Source organism: Megalobrama amblycephala, linkage group LG4 (assembly GCF_018812025.1).
Source record: "Megalobrama amblycephala isolate DHTTF-2021 linkage group LG4, ASM1881202v1, whole genome shotgun sequence".
Lineage (NCBI taxonomy): Eukaryota > Metazoa > Chordata > Actinopteri > Cypriniformes > Xenocyprididae > Megalobrama > Megalobrama amblycephala.
Genome location: NC_063047.1, coordinates 6,608,757 through 6,624,398, shown reverse-complemented (window position 1 = coordinate 6,624,398; position 15,642 = coordinate 6,608,757). Strand labels below are relative to the sequence as shown.

The following is a 15,642-nucleotide window of genomic DNA, read 5'->3' as shown; positions in this document are numbered from 1 at the left end:
TATTTTCCTTCAGCCACCCACACAGATGCTCTGTAGCATGCTGTTTTATGGATGTCTGAAATAAATGTGTCCCGTTAGCCTGTCAAAATGAGCTATTATGTTGTCAGTCTTTGTTTATTGTTGTAAAACAACAGCTGTCGTGCTGATGACATACTGTAATAATGGTTGCCATAGTGTAGTTTGATCTCTAAAGTTTTGTATGTTCTTGTGAGAACATTGTTGTTTGCCACCACCAGTCTTGATGTACTGTGTTGACTGACCTGTTGCAGGATCCTGTTTCCTTGACACATTAAATTGTAAATTGTTTCTTTACCTCATTTATAGATCTGGGGTTGCAAAACCTTGACCTACAGAGGATTTTTATGGGCAACCTATAGCCTTCTAACCACCTGCCTCAGATATATATAGATATGTACAGTATGATATTTATAACCAGGATCCAGAATTAGTTACTATACTAAGAGAATTTACCACCCACAAATATTCCTTAATATCCACAAAACAGTAATTATTATTATTATTATTTTAATAAATATTACATGTGGCCTTGTACACATACCCTGTATATTATAATCCTATAATCTTACAACCTATAACATGCATTTTATTTCAAAACAGTCATGGTCTTTTGGCTCTTTTGAAAGGACAAAAGTCCTCATTCAGAATTCAAATCAGATGACCCAGCTAAACAAAGTGAACTGCAATCATTAACAACACCTGACTCAGTTCCTTATTTTCATAAAGACATCAGAGAGCATTTGTGAATACAGCAGGGTTATGGGAGCCTCGAGTTTTTTTGTAAACACTGCAGAAAACACATTAAGAGTTCTTTTAAATGACTGATGCTCAAACAGATTTCAACTCTACTGTAAGTGCTTCTCAACAATTTGCCAGGAAGTGATGCTTTTCATTAGGTTTTCAGAGAGTTTGGTTTGAAATTCGTCACAGGCAATTACTGAACTGGAATTTTTTGTGTTAAGAATCATTATTGGTGTCTACACACACACACACACACACACACACACACACACACACACACACACACGTTTGTTTTTGTGAATTGTAGAGACATTCCATAGGTGTAATTGTTTTTATACTGTACAAACCGTATTTTCTATCACCCTACACCTAAACCTACCCATCACAGGAAAGTCTGCACATTTTTACTTTCTCAAAAAAACTCATTCTGTATGATTTAAAAGTCTTTTGAAAAATGGAGACATGGGGTAATGTCCTTATAAGTCTCCCTCAAACACAGTTCTCTACATTAGACACATCACTCAAAACTAACAGCTCTTGTGTTTAGTTTTTTTTTTTTTTTTTACAATCACTAGGACCCATTTCTCAATACTTGGGTCACTTTTTAAAAAATCTTCACACAGTGAGCAAAACAGAAATCTATGTGGGTTCAACTGTGGATCATTTATCATTGCTTTGGCATAAAATGCATTCAGTGACTACATCTTTCAAATTACATTCATTCTTTTTTTCACTTCGACACAGCAAACGCCAAAACTCAGTGTACATACAGGTCAGTTTGCACATGCTTACATACTGTTTTCAAAACTTAGTTTTTTTTCAACTGCTTTCACACAAAATCCTTACTTGTCACAAAATTTCTGAAACCTGACACTCAAACAGCAGAACCACACACCAAATCTGCAAAACCATACACTAATTCTCAGCCTTCGACTCAGTTTTCAATTTCATAAAACACTTTTTGCAAAACACAACACACAATTCTCTATGTAACACACACAAATCTAACAAAAAGTATCTTGATTTCGTACTGTGCAATACTGTATTCACAATCACAAATGCTTACAGTAAAAAATTAAATAGTTTGGTTTCAATCTTGCTTTCGTGTTTACCGTGAATTTTTCAACATCTCTCTGCCAATTACTTTCAATCTTGTACAGAAATGTAGGAGCTCATGAAAGAAGAGCTTTAGGTTTTAAATAACTGTATGTATTTGATATATCCAGTAAACAAAGAAACTGCTGCTCTCAAAATTTATTAAAAAGACAACGTTTCGACCAAAGAGGTCTTCGTCAGGCAAACAGTAGATAGTGAATAATGATGACTTGTAACAGGTGTGATTGATCATGTTGACTAAATTAATTGTATCAGGTGTTACTAACTATGCTGAGAAAATGATAAGTAATTGGCATTTTTTCACTATCTACTGTTTGCCTGACCTGACGAAGACCTCTTTGGTCGAAACGTTGTCTTTTTATTTTGAGAGCAGCAGTGGCAGTGTGCCGTTTTTTGTTTGTTTACCTAATAGTGACTCTGATGATCGAGCACCTGCCCTTAGTTGAGTTGGGATGTGTGCATATTACTTTTTTCTCTATTTGATATATCCAAAAATAGAATATTATGGCAAAGGTGTTTGAAACGTAAAACAAATGTTTGCTTTTGAGATGTGTTTGTGATTTTTTGCAACATTTTGCGTGAGATGTGAGGCATTTTGCATTTTGTGTGTGCAATTCTTGGATTTGTGTGTAAAGTTTTGAAAAAAAAAGGAAAGTTTTGAAAATGTGTAACCAGTTGAAAAAAACTGTACACTTAAGTTCAAAACAATAACATATTACAAAACTGAATAAGACAGAAATGTGCTGCATTTCTACAGTAATATGAAATATATTCTGAATCTAAAAAAATCAAATACTATCAAAGCAATTAGATGAAACTGAACACATTAGTCTTTCAATTTCATTATCATTCATTCAAAGGGGAAAACTTCGCAATAATGGTTCATGTAACATAAAATGCAGTGAATTATAAACAATAGAGAGTGTTATTCTTGTTTTGTTAAGAAATTTTACAAAAGAAAACATTGTATAATGCAACCTGTTATTGTTTTTTTAGGTCAGTGTTTTATGACTGACAAAGTGTGTTTGCTGGGTGAAAACCTTTGCTAGAGTTCTGAAAGAATGAGTTGATTTGAGACATGAATGAAGTGTTTTGGTAGATTTAGTGCATTTTGAATGTGAAATTAACTGAGAAGAGTGCGCTGTCATTATACAGTACGAGAGCGGCCTCTATAATAAAAACTAACACTGATGCCTTGAAGAGTTTGTTTTGACACGTGACTTGAGGCTACGCGCTGCACAGAGCGAGACACTTCCAAAACGGATTTAAAACATATGATGTTTTATTAACAAAATACGGGAGGAGTAAGTTCAGATAATTAACCTAATTAGCACAGGTGCTAATTCAACCAATGTCAAAAGGTATAAATTCAGCAGACTGACTTCTGTTCATCTGAGAGTTTATCAGCATCCCTCCTCCACCCCATCTCCTCACTTATAGTTCTATCTACTTTTACCACACCGGGGGGAGTACTCTGGGTTTGGGCCAAAATTCCGAGATCGAAGCCCTCTCCCCGGACAGCATGCCAAATACGCATAACTTTACTCTATTTTAATTATATGGATATGTGAACATGTTTTCATATCATTATAAAGTAATTGGTTTGTTGACTAGATGCTGCATTAATGGAGAACAGTAGTATGTTTGCCGTTGAGGTTGAGAGGATGCTAACATTAGTAGTATCTCAAGCGGTTAAAACAATGTGACAAAAACACCAACAATGTCACGATTGTTACCATTCATTTGCATTAGTTTATATCCATTTGTTCGCTGTTATGCATTCATTATCCAGTGAAGTTGCATATTTAAACTGTATCCTCATCAGCGACAGAAACATAAATCAGAAATGTATTCGATTTCAGTTCTTTTTTTATCAGCACTAAAATAGAGGCAAATAATGTGTGAAAGTATACATATAATAGACCCATGCTATGCCTTTGTGTGTAAAGATGGCAATTATTAAGCATGACTGTTTGGATTTATATGAAATGGTAACACTACAATAAGAGTACATTTGTAACATTAAATGAGGTTAATAAAAGTATTGTTCATTTTTAATTTCAACATTTACATTTTAAAGTTGCACTATGAATTAACATGAACGATCAATGTATAATTAATATATTAGTATTTCTTATATTTAAAAATTACAATAAACTTTTAGCCATTTTTTAATTCAAAGAAACAAAATGTAAGAAAGAGTTAAAACTGAACACAATCTTGCTGCTCAAACTGTGAACAGAATTTTTTTAAATATTTTTTTGCTCCTTTTGTATTTTACATTTACTTGTACTTTTACTTTCAATACTTAAGTACGTTTAATATAAAAAAAAATACTTTTCGTACTTAAGTACAAAAAATAACACATACTTTAAAACTTTTACTCAAGTAACATTCTAAATAGTGACTTTAACTTCTATCAAAGTCATTTTCTGGTAAGATATCTATACTTTTACTCAAGTATGGTTTTCGAGTACTTTATACACCACTGCAAACTCCTGTACACTCCACTACACAATGAACAAGCAAAAGACACAAGAGAGTAGTGTTTTATATTTTTCACATCTGTGTGTATTTTGGCGTGTATGTGGCTAATCATTTTATGTTTGTGTCTAGCACAAAAATAAAATTTTTATAATAGTTTTGCATGTTGTGTGCGTGTTTTGTGGTTTTGTGTGTAGAGTTTTGAGAAATGGAGCCATGGTTTCAAAAACTGTAAGCAATTTGAAAAAATGTAATATTGAATAGGTCATATTGAATTGGGTTTCGTGACCCAATTTCGTCTGTATTGCAGGTCAATGAGTCAAATGTGGGCGGAATACCACAGTCCCAGCATCCTTTAGCTCTGAAACAACTCCCTGATGACTTCTTCCCTCTCCTAACAGCATGGGAAGCATGTGAAGCAACAAGCTGCACCAGAAGAGAGGTGGAACACTGATAAGAAGACAGTCAGGGGCGAATTTGAACGTATGCACACAGAGCAGCACATAAATATGAGACAGCTGACAAGTGTGGTATGCACACATGAACACTCCCTCACACAGACTAATGTGATTAGTTTGCAGTCAAACCTGTCTTGGTCACAGCTTGGTCAATTTGGCCTTGTTTCCATCTAAATGCAGGCTGTTGGTGCTTTCATTAGCAACAGAAAATGTCCTAGGACAATATGTCTCACTGAAGATCTTCTTACCTAAATGTGAGAGACAAACAATTACTACCAATTTTTATCAGTTCACTTCATGTACCATTCTAACCAGCTGGCTCAGATAAATCAAGAGGCCTATTGAAACTGACTTGATAGTTATAACCAGGGTCTAAAATGACAATGGTGAGTGAGTTGAGAAAATATGGGAAAATGTATGTATACATATTACACACAATATATATCAGTTTATGTTTTTGAAAGAAGTCTCTTATGCTCAACAAGCTGAATTTATTTGATCAGTAATACAGCAAATATTGAATTGCAAAGTTTTTTTCAGCATCATTACTCCAGTCTTCAGTGTCACATGATCCTTCAGAAATCATTCTAATTATGCTGATTTGGTGTTCAAAAACAGTTCTTATTATTATCAGTTAAAAAACAGTTGTGCTGCTTAATATTTTTGTAGAAACCATGATAAAACATTTTCCAGGATTAGGGCTAGAATAGACATTAGAATAAACATTTAGGATAGAAAGGCTCAACAACCAATAAACCAGGTAAGTTCATAAATTCAAAGGGTATGTCAGGTTTTTATGATTAGCAAACTTAGTTGGACAATTTCATTCGAGACCTGATGACTAACATTATAACTTAGCCTACTAGTCAACTGTTGTTAGCTAATGTTTTACATAATGTTATATTAATATGCAAATGAAACACAGACAAACAGATCCAACTCTGAAATGGCAGTTTATTATTGAGTCAACAAGAATTTACAAACAATGCGAAATCTACGTTAATTACAATGGTTGATTAACGTTACAATCTTCTACAGGTGTTATGCAGAGTTCTGCATAACGTTACATGCCAAGAATTGCATGCACCTCCAAGTACTGTTTAAAAACGATGCAATATTCTTTGTGGGGTTCATTAATGGTGATAAATAATTCAGAAGAACAGATGTAGGCTACCTGCAGAGATTTGCATCCACCTCTTTTCACAGCATTTAGGTGCAATCAGAACTTGCCATAATGGGACGTTCTAAAATGTTTAACGTGAAAACGTGGCTTAATTTACTAAGACAGTATTATTAACAAACCAAACTTAGTAAACACCATACTAATAAAGCATACTATGTACAGAAAAGCATATGAGCCCATATAATATGAATGCAACACGTTTAATTAAGCATTTTTCCTCCCATAACGAAAACGTTTAACGTGGCTTAATGTACTGACATTAAAAGACTAAACTTAGTAAACACTTTACTAATAAAGCATACTATACAGAAAAATTGGTTTGTGCAGAATTTGATCTTTTAATATCACTTAGTAGGCTAGCATACATTAAAAGCGACGTTAAGCTTTTTCTTTATAACGGTTTCCTATATAACGTTTTTCTATGGGAGGAAAACACAACGTTTAATTAAACGAATTGCGTTCATATTCTGGGCTCATCTGCTTTGCTGTACATATTTATTAGTATGATGTTTACAGAGTTTGGTCTTTTAATATCACCCTACATTAAGCCATGTTAAGCGTTTTCTATGGGAGGAAAACGCTTAACGTGAAATTAAATGCGTTGCGTTCAAATTCTGTGCTCAACTGCTTTTCTGTACATAGTATGTTTTATTAGTATGATGTTTACTGAGTTTGGTCTGTTAATATCACTGTCTTAGTGCACGTTAAGCGTTTTCTGGCATAAGACTCCTTAGCGGTTTTGCCCCCTGAATGCACGCGCATCCAGTATTGCTTGTATACAAGAAACCCATCTATATGTGCCTGATTTCGAAGCCGGGGAAATACATAAAGCAAATTTGCCTGTGAACACTTTATATAAATACAATAGAAGTAGGTCTAAATCCAGGTGATCAATTATATCAATGTTATATATATCATCCAGTCCTAAAACTTGTATAGTTTTTGTCAGTGTTTATTTTTACCCAATAATGCAGAAATATAATATAAAATATTTAATTGATGAGTTGTCAATACAATATATAACAATACAATATATAGGGTATGATTTTACCCCAAAATTCAACATATGGACAAAATGATAACAGCAAATCCATGTTTTGCTGCCTGTAGTCCATTTATTTCTGTGAATTGCAGCGATCCATTTGCTTCTCTTTTCTTTAGCTTTCAACAGTCTCTAAAAATATACCACAGAGATAATGTCAAATCTATTTAAACAGTCAATCGCAAAGATCTTTCGATTGTGTTTTTCGCGGTATTCACGCTGAAAACCAGTGGTACCACTCAGTATTTTCACTCTGGCCGATGGTGATGTCACGTGCATACCTCTACCTCTATCCAACTGCTGAGCCGTAGCACTGATGACTGATGGGTCTCGAGCGCCACACGACACACGTTGAATAAGGTCCGAGGCATGGCGCAATGGGCAAAGATGTCCATCTTGCGCATATTTACATAGAAAAACTATTAAAATGCAGAGGAGCTTACTGTAAACCGAATGGAGTAATCACGTCATCTCTATAAGAAATTTATGACTGGCCCAAAGCAGACTTCTTTCATCAGTGCGTTCTGTGCTCATACAGGTAAATCTTTATTCTGTGTTCACACACAGCAGCATCATACCGGTAATTTACTGGTAGCATAATATTACAACTTGCCTAAATTGCCGGTATATTTGAAAAGGCCCTGTTCATCTCTTACCGGTAATTTACCAGTAAAGACTGTATGTGTGAAAGGGGCTTCTGTTAAGCCAAATTAATTTTCAACTCTATCTCTCTCACTCTGGCAGAGACAGTCAGGGTTTATGTGTTTGTGTGTGTGTTGAATTGAGTAAATTCATTTGGACGATGGAATGATGAGAGACTGATGGCAGATTGAGGCTTGCCCTGTAAACACCTACCCCCCAATTTCATAGAGGAAGAACAAAGAGTGCCTCTGTCAGGCTTTACCACAGCAGCAAACTTAACCTGCCGAAGGGAACAACACAACTAAAGCTGTCACAATAAACCATGACTTTCTAAAAACACAAACTCGATGGGATGCACCTGCATGAAGGCACACAATCTGCCCACAAGTTATGTTTTATTAAAGTGGTGGTTCATTGCAATTTCACTTTTTTAACTTTAGTTAGTGTGTAATGTTGCTGCTTGAGCATAAACAGTATCTGCAAAGTTACAGCTCTGAAAGTTCAATGCAAATGGAGATATTGTCTTTTAAAGTTATGGCAGTTTAATGCCTACAAAAACGACCGGTTTGGACTACAACTTCCTGGGTTGGTGACATCATAAACCCTGCAATTAACATAAACACTGCCCCCAGGAACACGCAAAAAAGTGGGCGAGGCCATGTCACGTGCATACAAGTCTTCTTCCTAGGAACGCTGGACTTCGGGAACAATGTTTAAAATTTATGTTTAATTCAGTTCCTGACAATTATAATCCATTTTTGAGGACGGCAGCAAAAGATCTATGTCATTCTCACATTTTGATATAGTACAGCCGTTTCAGTGTACTGGGGGCACGTCCTTTGATTTTGACTATGGTTGGAAAAATAGAGTGTTGAAATCAGACTTTTCTTATTCACTCTGCTGTTTTAATTACTTCAACTTACATGATGGTGAATTGTCCTTTTTTAGTTACAATATATGTTTTCAAGGAAAAATATCCAGTTCCAATTCAATTCAAAGCGTCATGTTTTTGTATTATCTGGTAATATTCACCCCAATCCCGGGCCTGGTTATTTGAGTACTCCTGATGATTTTAAATCTAGCTCTGGAATTGGTTTTATTCATTTGAACATACGTAGCTTGCTTCCAAATATTGACTCAGTCAGAATCTGGGCTCATTCAACAGATGCAGATTTTATTATTCTCTCTAAAACTTGGTTAAGCAAAGCTATTCCAGATAATGAAGTAAATATAAGTGGGTTTTCTCTGTTCAGATGTGATAATTTGAAAAGGGGTGGTGGAATCGCAATATATGTAAGGAATAAATTCCATACTAGGGTAATATCTGATCAGTAAGATGTTTGAGTTTATAGCTTTAGAAATTGAGCTTTCTAAAGATAATTATTTGACATTGATTGATTGTTACAGGCTTGTTCTTTTGCAACAGCAACTTTCTACAATTAATTTTAATGAAATATTAGTAGCCGGTGATTTTAATTGGGATTGATATCTTCTGTTTCAAATAATTGAAATCTTTTTGTGACACCTTTCATTTAACACAGATGATTGATAGTCCCACACGATTAAATCTTAAATGTTCAGAAAAATCAACATTCTTAGACCTATTCTTGACTAATGCACCTCATAAATATACAGACATAGGTATATTTGCTAATGATGTTAGTGATCACTGTTATAGCTGCTGTGAGACACTTCTGTGTCCACAAGAAGACAATGAGAAAATGTATAAAGGTAACACTTTTTTATATTGTTACTTCTCTTAAAGTGATGCTGTCACTCATTGGAATATGGAAAAAATAATTGAACTGTTTTAAATGGTTATAAAAAATAAAAAATACACAGACTCTGATGGTGAAGCAGCAGCATCTCCGTGTCCTGTCTTTTATTAATACTAATATCTCCCCTCATCAGGCGGTGAGGGTACTATACAGCAGACTTACGTCTGTTCGTTGACAGGTTAACAGCATCCCTTCACCAACCCATCTCTTCACTTCTAGTTCTAACTATTCTTATCACAACCGGGGGGAGTACTCTGAGTTTGGGACAAAATTCCAAGCTCAGAGTCCTCCCCAGTCAGCACGCCAAATACGCATAACTTTTACTCTAATTTTATCTAAGTGTGAACTCGTGAACACACATTTAATACAAGAGGCAAAAAGGCACAATTGTTATGTGCCTTATTGTTCTGCACAATTATTTATGTAGTATTTGTGGCTTTTTGTGTTTTATAATATAAATACAACCAGACTATTAGATATCATCTCAGTGCTCATGCAAGCTGCATCAGATAATTTATGAGATGGGCATACTCAGTCTATGTTTTTAGTGTCATAAAAGTATAATAAATCTCTTCATTTCCTCTTTTAAACATCATACTTGGATTTTAAACATTGGCCTACTCAAAAATAAAAAAAATAAAAAAAGATTTTTTGATGCTGTTCACTTTATTTACAATTTATATTGATTTAAAGGTGCAATATGTAAGATTTTTACAGTAAAATATCCAAAAACCACTAGGCCAGTGTTATATATTTTGTTCACTTGAGTACTTACAATATCCAAAATGTTTCTAACTATTTGTAAATCGTGATAAAACTGCAATTTTAACCAAGGCTGCGGGATGTGTGAGGAGTCGCCTGTCAGTTTCGTTTTATTTTGTAAAAACCATGGAAACACCAAAAAACGCTTTAATAATTTAAACGCTTTTAAAATTTAATAGACAAGGGAACAACTGTTTTGATATATTTATAGACAGAAAACTAATTATTATATAGCTCAACACGTTTAGTCTAAATCTAATTTTCTTGATTTTTTTTTTTGCGAGTACCATCCTTTACCATGCCTCAGAGAAAAACACTATTTTGTGAAGCAGCTAACATAGCATAATCAGATGCAGCTTTATTTTTAGTAACAGTAATACAGCATTTTCTCCATCATGCAATTAATTGCATTAAAATTAAATGCATGCCATTTATCAGCACAAGCCATCCAGCATTTAATGTGATATTCTAAAATCGATCTAGCTTACTGCAGTGTGTCTCAAACAAGTGTCTCACAGCAGCCGCCGAACGAACGAACGCACAGAGTAACGTTATAACATCATTTTCAACACACTCAAATGTATCTAATATGATAAACAGAGCTGCGTTACCTCATACTCATGACAGGAAAAGCGGAAGCAGCGCCGGCGACTGTGGCATAATAAAAGTTTTGCCGCTCGTGAGGCGTGTGTTGCTCAATCGCTCCAGCGGCCTCGTTCAGCTCCCACAACACTCTGTCCTGCTCTGCTTCATACTACAGTAATGTTAATAATCACATCCATGAACATGATTTCTTCCCGAATCCTATCCCTGTTCTTTTGCACTCTCCATTGAGGTGAAGACCACATGTCCCAAGATTCCGCGCTCAAACTTGGCGTCATCAAGCTACGCCTTTGTTTTGAATAGGCCTCTAGCGACCTCTAGTGGACAGAAATCCTACATACTGCACCTTTAACACAATTTTATCAGGTTTCTGGTTCAAATGTGATTGCTTCATATAAATTGATTTGAAACGGTTACTCTTTGACTTGAGGTTTTCATTTTGAAATAACATGTTTAAATCACGTAACCTAATCAAGCAGGACTTTAACTTCCCATCATGCTTTGCAAATGGGCTGAATCGGAAGAGGAAATGTTGAAATAAAGTGTTTTTGTATGCATTTTTAAAGCAAGATGAGAAAATGGAGAGACTTGTTAATGTACAATGTTCTATTATATTGGTATTTAAAAGTTTCTGTTATGTTAGTGGTTTTAGGGGTTACCATTGTGTAAAGTGTGGAGCTTGTGCTTGGGCTGCATTAATAGTAAAGCAACCGTTAGGCGTGTGTCCACCAAAGCGCTTTTTCCAGCGGCTAGAGTACTTTTCCCAATTGTTTTTAATGGGAGCAACGCATCTTTTTCATGCTCAAGTGCTGAGAGCTCGCCATTTTTTACCGGTCACTTCGAGTTGAAGAATGTTCAACTTTGAGTAAAACGCTGCGCTCATCGCTGTCACTTTTTAACCAGCCGTCCAATCAGAGTGAAGGAGGGGCGGGACAAATAACATCGACCAACTGTCACAACATTCTTGCTGTACAAAGACATCAACAAGCAAAGAACAGAACAAAATGGATGAGAAATTAATATTTACTGGTCTCCGAACATACATAGCAAGTACTCTACATTGTGTCGACATTTTTAGTCTGAAACAAATTACCTGTGAAATCAGTTACAAGTGCTGCGGATACTCCGTATCATAACAACAAAGCGCATCAACTTAAAAACAAAAACAAAAAAACAAAAAACAAACGGTGAGCTGCCGAAGCTCTCTTAAGCACTCACAGGCGTTTTCAGCAGAGCACCTAGCATTTTCAGCTGACCAAAGCGGCCGCACCGCTTTCTCCTTCTTTCCAAAGTGCTTGCACTACCGTGTCGTCTGTTGTTGCTATGCAACCATGAACTGTGCCAAAGTCCCTTTAAGACAAGTCATTTCACTCGGCGGCCATCTTTGAAACGCCTATCGGGCATCCAAGTGGAGCTTCTATCTCTTTGAATGGGGAAACATCAAATTCTCCAAAGCTGCTTGCCAAGCTTTCGATTAAATGTCATATTTGAAGACACCAATGAAATCTGACAACAAATGTCTCATAAATTTTGTTTCTAAACGCTCTAATCATGACAAAAAACGATATCTGGATCAAGTAAATGCGCATGCGCAGTCCTAAATGCTCACCTCTTGTGCCTCATTTCGGTGGCGCGAGTATGACTGTTTCTATAGGAACCGGAGCTTCTAACAGCCGCTGCAGTGACACGATGACTTTACCAATCAGCAACTGGCTCTTATTTAGAAGGCGGGACTTATTCCGCCATATTGCGCGTTGCACTTTCTCCTATTCAAAATAATACGAGTGATGCATCTTGTGTTATTCTATAGTCTTTGACTCCGCTCTCCACAAGGAGTAGGAAGTTTCAGCAAAGGATAAATTGATTTCTAGCCCTTGCATTAGCTTTACTACTAGATATATTTATGGAGATGAGATATAAAAACCCCCCTGTACAGCTATGATCAGCTGTTCGGCTGAGATTTCGATGATTTGTTATGGAAAGGCCGAAGCTGATTAGTTGGTTCTTGTCACATGACCTGCGGTGCACTTGCGGCATTCTGAAAAGTTGAGGATTTTTCATCTCGATGCGCCTGGAAAACACACCGTATGAACATCACGACCGCGTCGCTTCCATTATGAGTGCACCTGCCGCGCGGCTAAATTTGAAATAACTGACTTGCGCGCGGAAAAGACACGATATGTGAACGGCCCCTAAAAACGCTTTGGTGGATACACGGCCTTATGGTAGAGCTCTGGATGAAACCATTATCACTTCTGAACAGACAACACCAAACATCACATGTGTAAAGAAAAGTTTATTTTAGTTTGTTACATCACAGGATTAAACAAGAAGCATTAATTGTATGATTATTTGAATGTCAGTTTAAATGAAAACCATTTATTTAACTTAAACTAAAACCATTCATTCAAGTTAAATGAACACCATTGATTCTAGTTAGTTGTACATGATTGATTCTATTTGGTTTTACTTGTTTCAATCATGTGGAACCACTGTTCATGATTAAATCATGTTCAGCCAAAGCCAGAGCTTTTTTTTTTGAGTGTACACCCTAGCTCTGTATCCCATAACACATTACGCTTTCCAAACCAGGACGACGATTCCAGTAATCTGATGTCTTATCTGAGCAATTTTTTTGTAAAAACCCACCCCAGGGTGAACAAGCCATTTGTCTTGGCTTCTTTTCAAAATATGTCTGACTGCTTTGTGAATGCTGGTCACGCTTCATAAATATCACTCCACTGATGTCAAGAGTTGAGAAACTTGAGTCTTTATTTTAAATTTGTTTTTTAAATTTTCCTTACATTTCTAATATTATACGTTGGAAAAATGTATAAGCAATGAATGACATGACCCCTCAGAATACATTAAAAATCAACAGAACACACTATGTGTTACACATCATGATAAAGATCATGTGTTACCTCAAGGAGGGGATTCCAGTTAACATGATGGCAAATTGTGGTTTTTCTTCTGAAGAGAGTGGGTGTTCAGAGGGACATCAAATGTAATTCATTTGCTTACACACAGACATAAAATGAAATGCTAAAATGCAACAAATTCTATTTCCTTCTTCTGCATGCATTCTAGATTTCTCTCTCTCTCTCTGTGTGTGTGTGTGTGTGTGTGTGTGTGTGTGTGTGTGTGTGTGTGTGTGTGTGTGTGTGTGTGTGTGTGTGTGTGTGTGTGTGTGTGTGTGTGTGTGTGTACACTTGTTTAACTTTTGTTTAACTATCTTGAGGACCAAATGTCCCCACAACGTAGTAAAACCTGAGATCAATTACATTGTGGGGACCAGCCAGCGGTCTCCATGAGGGAAATTAATTAATAAACATACTAAATGATACTTTTTTGAAAATGTAAAAATGCAAAAGGTTTCTATGATGGGTAGGTTTAGGGGTAGGTTTAGTGTTATGGGATAGAATATACAGTTTGTACAATATAAAAATCATTATGTCTAAAGAGAGTCCCCACAAAGATACCAAAACCTAATGCGTGTGTGTCAGTTAACGTTTTTTTTTTGTCTTTTTTTGTCTTTTTCAGTTCCTTTTTTTTTACCCTCTCACTGTATTGCGTTTTGAAAGGGTGTTTACAAAGACAACTTTTTCAATACACTAACATAGACTGTGACTTGTAGAGGAAGTGGTCACATCAGGTCTCACACAGGGTGAGAGCAAAACAGGAAGTGATCTAAATTGTTCCAACGATGTAGCTCATTCCACTTATATATTTTATCTTTTCATCTTAAGCCATTCCTATGTTTTAGTTGCATCATAGTTACGTCAGAAGTTTCACACTATACATTTTCAAATATTTTTATTTAGTGGGAATTTATTGTATTGATCTGAAATTTCATCACAGCCATAAGCAAGCATAATCCAGTCAAGCAGCATAAAGATAGTGTTCTAAAATTTCACTAAACAAAGCTGTTCCAAAATTCACAAACAGACTGAAAACCACCACAGACACAGTACAAACAGACACACAACACTTACTTGTTTCCCCAATTCTTCCTTCCTCTTCAGTTCCCTGACAAAATTGTTTTTTTTTCTTTTGAATTTCATTACACACCTTTTCCTATAGTCAGAAATCAATAAGCATGTTGCTTTTCACATGGATATTGTTCACAAAGTGTGAGTATATTTGGACCATCTATAAATATTATAAAAACAACTAATGCTAGCAGAAAGAGATGCTCTGCCAAAGGTCATTCTTACAGCGACTCCTTTATATTTCTGCTTACAAGTAGGGGAAGCCCAACACTGTCTCATTTCATCAAATTTTTGGAGCTATAAGGGAGGCTCAGGCGTCCAAAATGTGCAGTGCAAAACGTCATTCTTAGAGGATTGAGAAACTCCAGAATGATGCGTATAACCCTTCCTCATTTAGGACTTTCGATTTACTGAGTGCAATTGAAAGAATTCCTTTAATGACTGTTAATGTGACAAGGCCGTACAAGATTTTTAAGGGAGAAAGACAAAAGCCGGGGACAGCAGGTCAAGATGACCTCTAAAAGCTTTTGCGGAAATCCTAATTGAGTGCTGATGGAATAGTGGTTTAAGACCATTTCATACATTTACAGGAAAAAGACCATCCATCACCACAAAGAAAATATTCAACATTTGCTTTTAAAGGTCAGCAAATAGGTGATAACTTTAATATATATGTTTTGGACACTGACTCATGTCTGCTCATTCTCTGGGAAAGCATAAAAGCGTTCTGCATTAAAATAAATATCCGTCATTCTCTCGTCTTTCATTTGAATGACTTTTAATTACTGCTTATTGACTTTGGTCACAGAAGCATTGAAAATGT

At 35.8% G+C, this 15,642-nt stretch overlaps 1 long non-coding RNA gene across 1 annotated transcript; it reads right to left on the bottom strand.

The window, feature by feature from the left end:
- Positions 1-4,145: 4,145 nt before the first annotated feature.
- On the bottom strand, positions 4,146-15,642 carry LOC125266428. Its single transcript, XR_007184492.1, has 3 exons — positions 14,823-15,642; positions 4,947-5,065; positions 4,146-4,785 (listed from the first exon to the last, which is right to left on the bottom strand). It is a non-coding gene; the product is annotated as an uncharacterized LOC125266428 (long non-coding RNA).